The following is a 13,619-nucleotide window of genomic DNA, read 5'->3' as shown; positions in this document are numbered from 1 at the left end:
ATGCAATGGTAGCTTGTAATGCATGACCCTTTCCAAGATCTGATGTAGATGGAAAAGATGTGGAAGAAGATTGAAAGGCAGACCCCTATGAGGTAGAAGAGGATGGAGAAGAAAAAATGTTCTTTGTAGAAGAGCTTACAAATCTACAATTTGTTTCTCATAGCCATCAAATCTCTTCTGAAAAAAATGTGCCTCATCATGAGATCCTTTCTGACAATAGGAACATGTAGGAGTCTCAGTCTTCTTTTTCTCCTTCTTCTTAGAAGATGATGAACCAATAGAAGAGGGATTTGATATCTGCTTCGACTTCTGCTCCTGTGTATCCTTGACAAGCAATGCCTTCGACTATGAACCTAAAAGTGAATCCATCTGATTGATTTTGGACTATTCACGAGTTAACCAATATAAAATATCTCAAATGAAGACATCCTATGTCTGTCACCCAAGGCATCCATAGTGGAGTAGAAAGTGGAAGAGAAGATCTGATACTGTCCCCTCAGCTTTGAGAGTATAAAAAAGATGCACTCATCATCTGTCTTGGTTTTCCCACATCCCTGCAAAAGTGTACACAAAGATTTGAATTTCATTAAGAAGTCCTCAATGGTGGGAAAGCTATCAGGTGTCAAAGAAGTCAACTCTACATCAAGCTACAATGCCCGAAATTCATTCACTGTACCAAACAAAGTCTGAAATTTGAACGAATAAGCTCGAGGAGTGGTCAAACCATCCAAGTGAAATAGCAGATTGTCTCAGATGTTTAGTGCAATCAATCCCATGGCCTCATCCATTTTATTCCTGTGTTGAAGAACCTCAAAAGGGCGTGTGAGAACAGGTTGATTCTCATCTAGACATGACCATAAGCCTCTTGACATGAGAAGCCTTGTCATTTGTTCCTTCTAGGTGTGATAGTTTTGTGGCGTCAGACGGGTCACAGATGGATCTGCCATTGAGAGAGAAGAAGATGGAAGTAGAAGGGTCCTATTCTGAATTAAATTACAGAAAAGAAAATATCCCCCCCCCCCCTCCCCCCCCAACAATGTATAAATTGGGCACTCTTTACTTAGTGTGATTACAATAGCTAATTTAGGGCCTATTTCTAAAAGTAATATTTCTGTCCACAGAACCTATCATCTAATTGCAAATCTAGAAAGCAGACAAAAAAAATGCACTTTCAAAAAAAATGGAACCTGATTATGTGTCCAAATGAGCCCGTACAAAGTATTTAAAGTGGCAATTGGGTTTTGCAAGTTGCAAAAAAATTCAAGAATAGAGATGTCAAACCACTTGCACCAATGTGTAGATCACGAAATTCTACCTCAAAACAAAAAATATTGCTCGAAAAAATGAGTCCGTATGAGGGAGATATCACTGTTTGAAAATCACCTCTGTAGTTATTTTTTCTGAATCACCACTATCACACCTCCAAAAAATAAAGAAAAAAGTCCAAAAAATGATAGATTTGTTATGTCAAATTCTCTTTCTCCTTTTTCTTCAAATACTGAAAAAATGCTCTTCCTTCTGATTGAAGAAAAAAATCACAAACAAGTTAGGGTTTGTGTTTGTGAATCGTGGCTTCAAAAATCCTTCAGACTAAGAAGCATTAGGGAGGTTACCATACCATGTAGGGGTTGATAAAATCCAACTCCACAGCTCACCAAGATCACTTGCATGCAAATAGCTTGCTGAAGAGAAACTGAAGGAGCAAGAGCTTGAAGAAAATAATGTAAGAGAAAATATTTCACAATAGGAAAATGAAATTGCTATGTGAATGAATGAATTTACAATGAGAGAGAGACTGCTTATAAAGGCCTCAAGGAAGCTTGTAGAACAAGTTGGAAGGAGGTAGAAGATAAGTTTGACAACTAAGCACTCTTCCACAAAAAGGTAGAACATGCTAGAAGAGAACAAACTCCTATGTTGTCAACAACTCATCACTACAACTATTAACTACTAAATATTAAATAAATGCATTAACCTAAGTAAGCTTAAGTAAATAGAATAAATAAATAATTAATTACTCTAATAGTAATATCATAATTACACAACATCATATTGGAATACACATAGTTTCCTCACTTATTCAAACTAAAGACCCTACATTCGACCTTCCAATTGTATATTGTAAGATTTAGATTACACTATGGACTAAATCTGATAAAACCATCATTTATTCAACATAGTTTCTTCGAGAATTAATGACTTGGTGTCATGATTACAATTCAACCAAGCTAGATGAATGATTAATGAGTAAGCTTATTATACACCTAACCCTTCATCATTCTGAGACAAGCTTTAAACTGATGTCTCCAGATTAAGCTCAAAGTATCAAGAGGCTTCTAGAATAGTATGAGATTTTTTAATACTCCATAGGAATTTTTAAAAAGTTTTTCATATCTGTGTTCTATTTTCTGCTTGTTTGTAGATCTTAGGTTAGTATTTTCTTAGGCTAGTATGGAGTTTGTTGTTGTTCTCTATCATGCTTACGGAGATTGTACTATTACTTTTAGAGGCTTTCTCAAACCTAAAAGGTGGAATAAGATGCTCAAGCCTATAGATGACATGTCTAGGTTAGCTTTTATCAGAGCTTTAGGTGAGAACGTCTTTAATTATGATTACATCTAGAGAATGAACAATGGAGTTATAGGTGCCCTAATTGCTTGCATGGATAGAGCTCAAGTAGGTATTTGGGATATAATCCAGCTCTGCATCAATATATTTGATGAGACTTGGTTGGAAGGGTTAGATCAAGCAGATTATAACATTACCATGAGCCTAGAAATACATATCCCAGAAATCTACATGTCTAACCCTTTTGAGAGCTTCCTCAATGCAAGGGTAAAGAGGTGTCCTACCATGTTTATTAGTGAACAACCCCTTTTAAATGAGTTATGGCCCAAGATTACAGCTAGCATCCAATTTTTTCTTGATGGAGGGGTATCGTGCAATATAAAAACTAGAACTGGTTCTTTAACTATTTGCAAATGAATGAATACAATCCTTCACCATCTGTTGACTATAGTAATTTGAGCAAACTAGATTTTTTTTTGCCAAATTTCAACAAATCAAGTAAGAAGAGGAACACAATAGTACATATGCTAGGTCAATTGGAAGTAGAAGAAGATGAGGTAGAAGAATACATTCTTGTATTCACACAGGACGAGAGCTAAGGTGGAAGTGACTCTAGATCAATGCCATTTTGTAAAGTCAAGTATGTAAAGAATAGCTCAATACCACAAACTCACTTTTTGTTAACATAGTGAGGGTGAAGCATGTACAATTATCATTTATGTATAAGTTTGGTATGTAAAAAGTAAATCAAATAGGAATTAATAGGTTAGAAAGATCCTATCTGGATTTTGTCCCTCTCAAATAGTAGTAGCTTGTTTGTTAAGTATTCACTAGTAAGAGTTTGGCTTAGGGAAAAATTTATCCAAGATCAAGGAACTCAAGCACAAGCACAACAGTAGATCAAAAGAGTATGATCAAAATGATGATATGATATTCATTCAATTCAATGTAATTGATTGAATTGATTGATGTGATAGTACACTAGAGGTGCGTGTATATAAAGGCCTCTGGAATGCTTTTAGAATGTATAAGAGTTAGTAACATGATAAGTCATACAACTAGACACATGTCCACCAGGTGTGGGTTATCCTCCATTAAGCATAGAAGTAATTGCGATGATGAGAGGATAGGCCTACAAAGGTGTAGTGCACAAAATTATGTTGTAGACACTATGTGCTAAAATAGGAGTGCGAATAACTATGTTGTCTACATGACAACTCAGTTAATTTATGCAAAATCTAGTGTTGTAGACACCATGTGCTGAATTAGAGTTTCTTTCTCTTGTATTGTCAACATGACAACTCATAAGAGTAAGCGAACTTCTAAGTGTCTCACCTAAGAAATAATAAAATAATGCATTAACCTAAGTAAACTTAAGTAAAGTGTAAATAGTGAATAATTATTTACACCAACACTCCCCCTTAAGTGCAACTTTAGGGAATGCACTTAAGCTTACAAAAGCTAGGATGAAATAAATAATGGGTCCCAGCTACAAGGCCATGTTAGGTACCCATGTACAAAAGACAATGCAATCTCTCATAGAGCAGAGAAAGAGGGAAAACCTCATGGGAAAAGCCCTCCCCCAAAAAGAGAGATGAAAAGACAAGATGCATGGATGTATGGAGTAATCAAGACCCCCCCATTACAACATACATCAAGTATATACAAAAGAAAAGAATAAGAAAGGAGACAAGGTAGCCCCCCCCTTAAATGTAGAGTGTCAATCAGTGATAGTTGCTTCAATGTAGAAGCTGATCCATGAGTGTTGAATAATGTTCCTCCCCTTTGGAAGAAACAATGGAAAAGGTACAGGTGAGATGCTTCCCTATGTGTAGAAAGAATCTCGAAGATGAATGATGTCTTTGAAACCTACTCAACTGTCCCTGTGTCGATGTTGATGGTCATCCCTTCCAATACTGGGAAAAAGAACGAGTGTTGATCTAGCAAGGATGGATGTAGAACATGTCCCAAAGAACAAACTATCTCCTCAAATGAGAAAGATACCTCCTACAACTGCTGTACATAAGGATCCACAATCATATCAACCTGTGAAGACTGATCATGTAGAGAATGGACAAGAGGGTTAGAGTGAGCCCTCACAACAACTGAAGAAGGATCTTCTCCATTAAAGAGAAGATGTATATCATCAATGATGTCTCCCAAATCTTCTATGTGTGACTCCATGAACAAACCTAAAATATCTGTCAAGAAGTCATCACTTGATGCTAGAGCTGGAAGACAAAGTGTACCTTGATGTGCTAGACCTATCAATGTGGCAATGGATGAAGTATTCACCTCAACAAAGAGAAGACGAATATCATCAATGATGTCTCCCACATCTTGAATGTGAGACTCCACAAAAAGACCTACAAGTTCTGGAAGGAAGTCATCCCTTGAAGCTGAAGTAGGAAGACATAATGTTTCTTGCTGCATTGAATTAGAAGCATCTGTGACTAGAATTGGACCAGTAGAATCAACAGGAGCATCCAAAGGTGTGATTTCATCTAGAGTTGGAGGAACCATAGCTGAAGTGACTAGTGATAGAATGTCCTTTGGAAATGGAGGAACTCATGGATCTCCATATGCTTCCCAAAGAGCCATCCAAACATCAAAAGGAAAACTTTCCAGATGAAGATGAACAAAAGATTTCTTACTCATACTATTATACATAAAGCGAATAAGAAGATGAAGATGATCTATCCAATTTGGATTAGGTGGTAATATCTTTGAGTAGAGATAAGGAAACACTTCCTGATGTTCTCTTAGATGATCAAGCATTAAAGCACTCCATTTATGATAGTTCCTCGATGTCAACTTCAATCTTATACCAGACTGACATATGCAATAAGACTCCATGAGATCAATAAATGTATGCACCCCCCAAAATATAAAAATAATCAATCAAACCCCCTAATATATGATTTGGCACTTGAATAACCACTTGCCAAGCTAGGGCCTATTTTTGAAAGCAATATTTTTGTCCATAGAACCTATAATTTGATTGCAAATCTGTAAAGTAGACAAAAAAAATTCACTTTCAAAAAAAATGAACTCTGATTATGTGTCCAGATGAGCCCATACTAAGCATTTGAAGTGGCAAAAATCAAGATTTTCGAGTTGCAAAAAAATTCAGGAGCAGAGATGTCAAACTTTCTACACCAATGTATAGATCCAAAAATTTTACCCCAAAATAAAAAATATTGCTTGAAAAAATGAGTCCGTATGAGGGAGATATCACTGTTTGAAAATCACCTTTGTTGTTATTTTTCCTGAATTGCTGTCGTCGCACCTCCAAAAATCAAATGGCTCTAGATTTTGCCTCAGATGTTCGATTTGGATGAAACAAAATTTGATTTGGAGGTTTTTTGACCTTCTAAATGTGATGCAAATATCTGATTGCACCAGCAAGCTCCAATCTTCACTTGCAAAAAATCTCTCTAATTGGCCTGATGGCCAAAATTTTTTCAGATAAAATATGCAGATCTGAAAAATAATGTAGAGAAATTGCAGAGACTAAAATAATAAAATATGAAAATCTAAAAATTAAATTCAGAGATCTGAAATGATCATAAAAATTCTACAAATCGGGCCTTTAGGTGTCAGTTTGCAATTTTTTTTCTCAATTTTGACTATTGCCTAGGGTAGGTGAATTTATTGTCAAATTTCACCAAATCAACATTTCAGACACAATGACAAGGTCCGTTTTGGCTCTAGACACTCCCAATGATTGCGATACTCTAGATCTAGGTCAAGGTGTCCTGAGAGAGGTGAAGCAAGATGATGGTCTTGAATGACTATGTGAAGAGAAATTCCCTCAGCTCTGATACCATGTAAGAATTTTCATTAGGGAAAAATTCACCCAAGATCAAGGAACTCAAGCACAAGCACAATAGTAGACCAAAAGAGTATGATCAGAATGACGATATGATATTCATTCAATTCAATATAATTGATTGAATTGATTGACGTGGTAGTACACTAGAGGAGCCTATATATAAAGGCCTCTGGAATGCTTCTAGAATGTCTAGGAATTAGCAACATGATAAGTCATACAACCAGGCACATGTCCACCAGGTGTGGGTTATCCTCCATTAAGCATAGGAGTAAGAGTGATGATGAGAGGATAAGCCTACAAAGGTGTAGCATGCAAAATTATGTTGTAGACACCATGTGCTAAAATAGGAGTGTGAATAACTGTTTTGTCTACATGACAACTCAGTTAATTATGCAAACTCTAGTGTTTTAGACATCATGTACTGAATTAGAGTTGCTTACTCCTGTATTGTCAACATGACAACTCATAAGAGTATGCAAACTCCTAAGTGTCTCACCTAAAAAATAATAAGATAATGCATTAACTTAAGTAAAATTAAGTAAAGTGTAAATAGTGAATAATTATTTACACCAAAAAAGTGACTTTAGATCAATGCCATTTTGTAAAGTCAAGTATGTAAAGAATAGCTCAATACCACAAAATCACTTTTTGTTAACATAGTGATTGTGAAGCATGTACAATTGTCATTTATGTATAAGTTTGGTATGTAAAAAGTAAATCAAATAAGAATTAATAGGTTAGAAAGATCCTATTTGGATTTTGTCCCTTTCAAATAGTAGCAACTTGTTTGTTAAGTATTCACTAGTTCAATCTTTCAGTGCAATATGTAAATATAGTTTCGAAGATTAAGGGAAGTCAAGATGTAAGTGACTGTAAATTTGAATATTATAATGACACAACAAGGAGTTTAGTTAAATGCTAAGATGTTTGATAAATCTTTATCCAATTATGTCAATCTATTTTATCCTTTGATCATTTTTTAAATAGATAAGTAAAACAACTACTATTAGAACATGGTATCTCTAAAAAATAGTTATGGTCTGATTTTTGAGCCACAATATAAAAAAAAAAGTTTGATTAATTAATTAATGGATAACAATGTTGAGGACATATTCAAACATCACACAAGGTCATAAGGATAAAGTTCAAAGAAACCATATACAATCTATGCAGTACTACAATCACATTCAAAAGAGGAACAACAATATGAATGAATCTACTGTTTGCTAACACCAGTAAAGAAAACATAACAGAAAAAATTAAGCTATCCCTATCACTCTAAAAAATTAAGAATGTGTCCATTTTAGGAAGACAATAAATTCTAACAATTGACACCTCAAATACAATATAGAAACATAAATCATATTGCCAGAAAGGATTTAAATAAGTTATGACTTTTCAAACCCATATCAATTCAATATTAAAAGAAGATGAAGACAAAAAGTAAGATTAACCCCAATTTATTATGATCAATTCCCTATATATACAAGTAACTTAATTATTGTGTCATTTTGAGATGCTCATAATACAAACATCCTTTACATTATAAATAATATGATTTAATCCATCTAAGATGCTTAATATTCAAAGTTTAAGATAATATCTAAAAGATATAAATAAATATAAGTATGAAGAATGAAGACAAGATATATCAAATAATGATACACCTAACAACAATAAAATATCAAACTTTTAAGCTAATTAGAGACATAGCAAATCTTAAACTCATCAAGAATTCCTACTCCATATTCTGAATTATAAATGTAGTTGCTAAAACATAAGCAACTTAATAAATATCAAGATTGCTTTAAAAAGAAGATGAAAAAAACATCTAATTCAATGAAAAATAGTTTCCTAAACCATCTTTCCTTAAATATTAGAAGTTTGATTTCTTTGTATATGGTTTTTTGCTAACCATGATCTTGGTCAAGATGAATTTGTCTTGCATTTAAATTTATGGAAGAGGAAGGAAATGCTTTTGGTTATTACAAGAATGAATACTTTGAACTAAATATGCATTGAAGTAGCATCAATAAAGGACAACATAGAAAAGAAAAGCCTTGTAAGGCATAAATTTATATCTTGTAAAGGAAGGAATGCCTTCCTAAATATTCCAAAGTAAGGGAAGAAATGATGTAAGGGAGGGTATTCCCTTCCAAAACCCTTTGTCAAGAATCAAAGGTGAATGTATTTTTTCTACAAGACATTTAAATGTCTTAGGCTATGCTATATGTTTTCTTCCCTGTCCTTTTTTCCCGAGTGCCTCCACTTTGAACGAGGACAAAACATTTGTAAATCATTTATTAATAATCAATATATAGGGCAATATGTCTTTTACTGATAAAAAAGAAAAGAAAAAAGAAAATAAATAAATATATAGTCAAATCTCAAAAGAAAATTGTGTATAAATTTATGAACTATAAAATGTTATTCTTTCAAAATAAAATATAATTATATTTAATAATTCATAATATATATTTATATATCATAAATATAATATCAAATATAAATAAATTTAATTAATAATAAATACATTTAACTACGTAACCTTTGATCATATATATTTTATATATGTGAACATTACATGTGATAGGTAGTCATAGGAATGACCGATTTAGATTTTTATTTCAGAATGTCTTTTGTAGGTGGATTGACACAAACATAAAATCTAGATTAAAATGATACATCTCAGAGATATATATGATTATATGCGATTAAATAAAAGAGGTACACTACATGGAAATGCAAGAAGGAAGATTTTTCTTCTTTAAACATGAACCAAAAAGTAAATGTAGAAGCTCACTATTTTTTAACAGTGTTCTTAGAGAATAGGTGGATGACACCAGCTAAACAAGTATGTCAGACAATAAGTTACTTTTTCCATGCATTGAAATGCACCTACCAAATGTGTAAACTCCATGCTTATAATAAGCTTGAAGATTAAAAGCTTTATTGTTTATTAATCTTCCAAAGTTTCTAAGCTTATGATTAAAATAATTGTTCTTATTGAATCCTCCATTCTACTCACTAGGGTTTTGTCATTCTAAAGATCACATTTTTTTGTTTAGTTCCAAAAACTTAGTTTGGTTTGTGTATGTAATTTCTATTTTCACATTTTTTGTAGGTGACACTTTAGTGATGAATAACGCCTAACAATGCAATAGTGATGAAGAAGACAATGCAATAGGAAACTAGAGTGATGAAGAAGATAATGCAATGTTTGGTACAAGCTTGGTTGCATTGAGTTTAAAAGCCATAACGAGGGTCTCTAATGCATATTCAAAATCTATGTAACCTAAATATTTTTGAAGTTACTAAGGCATTTGGTAACACAACTGACACCTAGCCTGACACTAGGATGGTAACACAACCAACAAGTAAGCCCCTTGTCACCCTCGATGAAAAATTTGTTGGACTTACAAGTCTCATTGGCATGAAGTGTGTAAATTGGTAAGGTTAACACTTAACACACCAATGTGTTATCATTGATTGGTAACTGGTCAGTGGAATATGAAGACATTGCAAGGTAGTACATCCAATTGTAGAAGAGTACACTGGCATACATTTGTGTGGTAAAATAGACTAAGCCACGATCAACAAACAAACATAGAGGTTAGTCAACCACAAATCATCTAAGACAAGTCACCATGGATGTGACAAGATACAAGGATAGTCAAAGTTGATGTGATAGACATACAACTCAAAGCAACATAAAGACAAAAGGAAAAAGGCTACATCTGGGCTCATAGATGGACTAGAAAAGCTACCAATCTAGACCCTACTAGTAGGACTATGGGTGTCATGGGTTATCTGTGAACAACTCGAGCATGAATTTCAAATTTGAAATCGAGAACCCAAACATTGCAAAGTGTATAAAGACACTCAAACTTCATTAGTGAATATTTTGTTGCCAATATGATAGTTGTTATTCAAAGGAGTGAAAGTTAGTGAAGAACACAGTTGCAGAGAAGATAGTGAAACAACATATAGGTTTTTTAGAACAATGAGGCATATGTGAGATTGAAATGCTCACGAGGCAAGAAAATAAAGGTAGAAGATCAACGCATCTTCAAGAATATGCAATGAAGATATACAAGGCAAGACAATGCTATTTATAGATCATTTAATTATATTGTTTTCCCTCCTTTGCATCTATTTGTTGACAAGGCAAGCTTCAGTAGCAAGATTGTTTTAAATCCCCTTACAAGGTGTCTCTTAAAAACATATTTGTAAATCCTCTAACTAGGTAGCTTTTATAGGCTCTTTTTAGTCCTAATAGGCTATAAACATTCCTAACAAAATATGTTCTTGGAAGGAACAACTATATCCTTTAATAGGAAAACCCTTTACATGCATTATAAGGTCTAGTGGGTATATTACTCTCACCATGGTTTTTATCCTCTTATCGATGGTTTTCACATAAAAAATCTCTGTGTCACTTGATGTATGCATTTGTGTGTGAGTTTTCATGATTTTACTTCATTAGCTTTATTGTTGCATTACTATTGAAACAACTAGTGCTCAAAATATTTGTTGTGATAGCTCAGTTTACCAGTAGAAAAGTTTCACCCCTCACCCAGTACTAGTTGGGACCAATAATTGGTGTCAGATCTCTGACCCTATCAGTGACAAGCCTAGAAACTTGAGGGAAGATCTAACAACCTTTAGATTACATAAGAAACTTGATGAAGAACTTGATACTATTGAGGGTTTGAATGAAAATTTGAGAAAGTCTTTATCCAAAAGGAAGAATCTAATCAAGAAGTTAGTGAAATCCAAGAATTCATAGAACAATTGGAAGAGCACAATGGATTTGAGGAGTCTGATGAAACCATATTTAATCTAATGGATGATAGTGAGAAGCTCTAGGAAACCATTGTACAAATGAGGAGAGAGAAATAAGAGTTGACAAGAGAAGTGAGAAAAGATCAAGAAGAACAAGACAATGCCATCTTAGCTAGAGATAACGCTAAAGCAACAAGAAAAAAAGTGCACATATAATGCAAAAGAGAGAGGGGAACACATCCTCACATAGAGTAGTTCACATGATTGATTGAACAAGTACTTTAGTTTATTGAATAGAGAAGGACTACAAATGAAAGGAACGAAAAGTTGAGAAATTTCAACGACAGATTAGAGAATATTGATGAACAATTATGAGCTCAAAGAAGAAACAAAAGTACCATCGGTCTTGGCTACATAGGTGAAAACAAGACTGAAGGAGGTGAAACTTCAGGAGGAGAGAACCTAGACTACAAAAGCTCAGGAGTACGTCTGCAAAAGGTAAGAAAATTGCTAAACCCACCTATTATTACCATGGAAAGAAGGGACATACATCAAGCATGTGAACCTTTGATGGGTACTATAATAACCACCATCTATATGGTCACATGACACACAAGTGCATATCTCATTTTAATGAGAAAAGAATAGATAGATACAAATACTACTACAAAAAGTATGGGCATGGAGTTGAGGACTGTAGATTGAGAACAAGATCTAACTAGTCATCTCCAAAATCAATGAGTCTCATTGGAAGAGACAATCTCCCCCACATGGTTTGCACTACCTGTGGGAATGATGGTTATCTAAAAAATTAGTGCAAGTTGAGGATGAGAAAGAGGAACAATAGTGGACCATGAAAAGGTACTAGAGTGACAGGCTACAAGTGTCACAAGATTGCTCATCTAGCAAGAGATTACAAAATTAGTAGAAGACCAAATGGAAAGTCCCTTATAGGCAAAGGAAAGTGAAATACTATAGACAAAGAGAAATATCAGAATGACTTGACCAAGATTTGGATGAAGAATGAAGAAATGAAGGTAGTTAAGCCTGACGAGGTCACAAGCTCATCAATTAGTAGTGAGACCTCAAATTTTTTACAAACTAAGTTATAGCTTAAAGGGGTTAGGAAAGAAAACAAAAATACTACACTAGTTCTCTAGTTGCAAATCATGATGTGATGTTGGTGATGTTGAGTGATTGATTCACTAGTAAGTGTGCACCACTTGTAGCTCATAGGATTAAAGGTGAAAAGTAACCATTGCTTGATAGATTGAAAGCATTAATGACTTATGTCTAGTGCTAGGTGAAGCTTTTGCTGACCGTTTTAACCCTAATGTTACAATTCATAAATATTAATATCTATCCATCCCAAGTCATTTATCACCTTGCAAGATTAAAATCACTCGTATTTTTAAAATTGTGAAACCCTAGCTTTCTGAGTGAATTTGTGAAGTACTATGATTATACAAAGAATGAAGTGTAAGAGGTGGATTATTGAACAATGATCAACAAAAGATTGAGTAGAATGCAACCAGTCAAAAGAAAATAATCCAATAAATGAGGAGGTTAACAAAGTAATGTTGATTGACATTAGAGAGATCAATCATCTTGGATATGAGGTTATACTATTAAAAGGAAAGGATGCACAAGAGGGAGAAGGAATGCCATCCCTACCTGATAATGTTCTTCTTATAGAAGATATAGTGTGTATCTGGATGTTGACATGCAATAATTGGGCAAAAAGGCAATTCATGAATCATATGAATCATTTTTCTCAAAGTGGGGTTTGAAAGAACACAAATAGTTGGAGAAGTCTACCCTATGCTGTATTGGTGTTTTGAAACTTCATGGTTTCAAATTAACCCGATGAGAAGAAGATACATCTAGGGGAAATTACTTCCCATCTTCAACATACCCTTTCAGACACTAGGCCAACTATAAGGCTAGACCCTTCTTCTACTTTAGGCTCTGCAAAACCTAGGCTATTGGACCTCAGATTCACATATATACTGCTAGTGCTAAAACATATTCTTGAATCTAACAAAGTAGATAAAACCCTTAACCTTCTAACACTTATGCAGAGATCTCAAACATGGAATAGAAAATAAAATGGCCAAAGAAATTACTAAGCTAAGTGAGGGTCTCACATTTCAGTTCTTCAACATTAAAGGGAAAAGTATTTGATTAATGATGTTGATTTCAGCAAAACCCCAAATATGCAATAGTAAGAACAAGTTGATCCTGTAGCCAATCAATGCCTTATCTATTGGGTAGTTCCACAAATCACACACATACATATGTGATTCCAGTGACATATTCTATACATCAAGATATCAGATCTATCTTATCACTTTATGAATTAGACATTGGTGTTCATAAAGACCTCATTCTCATGAAATATCCTTCTCAAAATAACCAACAACCTTGTCAA

This window comes from Cupressus sempervirens, chromosome 10, assembly GCF_028749045.1.
Source record: "Cupressus sempervirens isolate cs-2001-9-10 chromosome 10, ASM2874904v1, whole genome shotgun sequence".
NCBI lineage: Eukaryota > Viridiplantae > Streptophyta > Pinopsida > Cupressales > Cupressaceae > Cupressus > Cupressus sempervirens.
Note: the sequence above shows the minus strand (reverse complement) of the source record.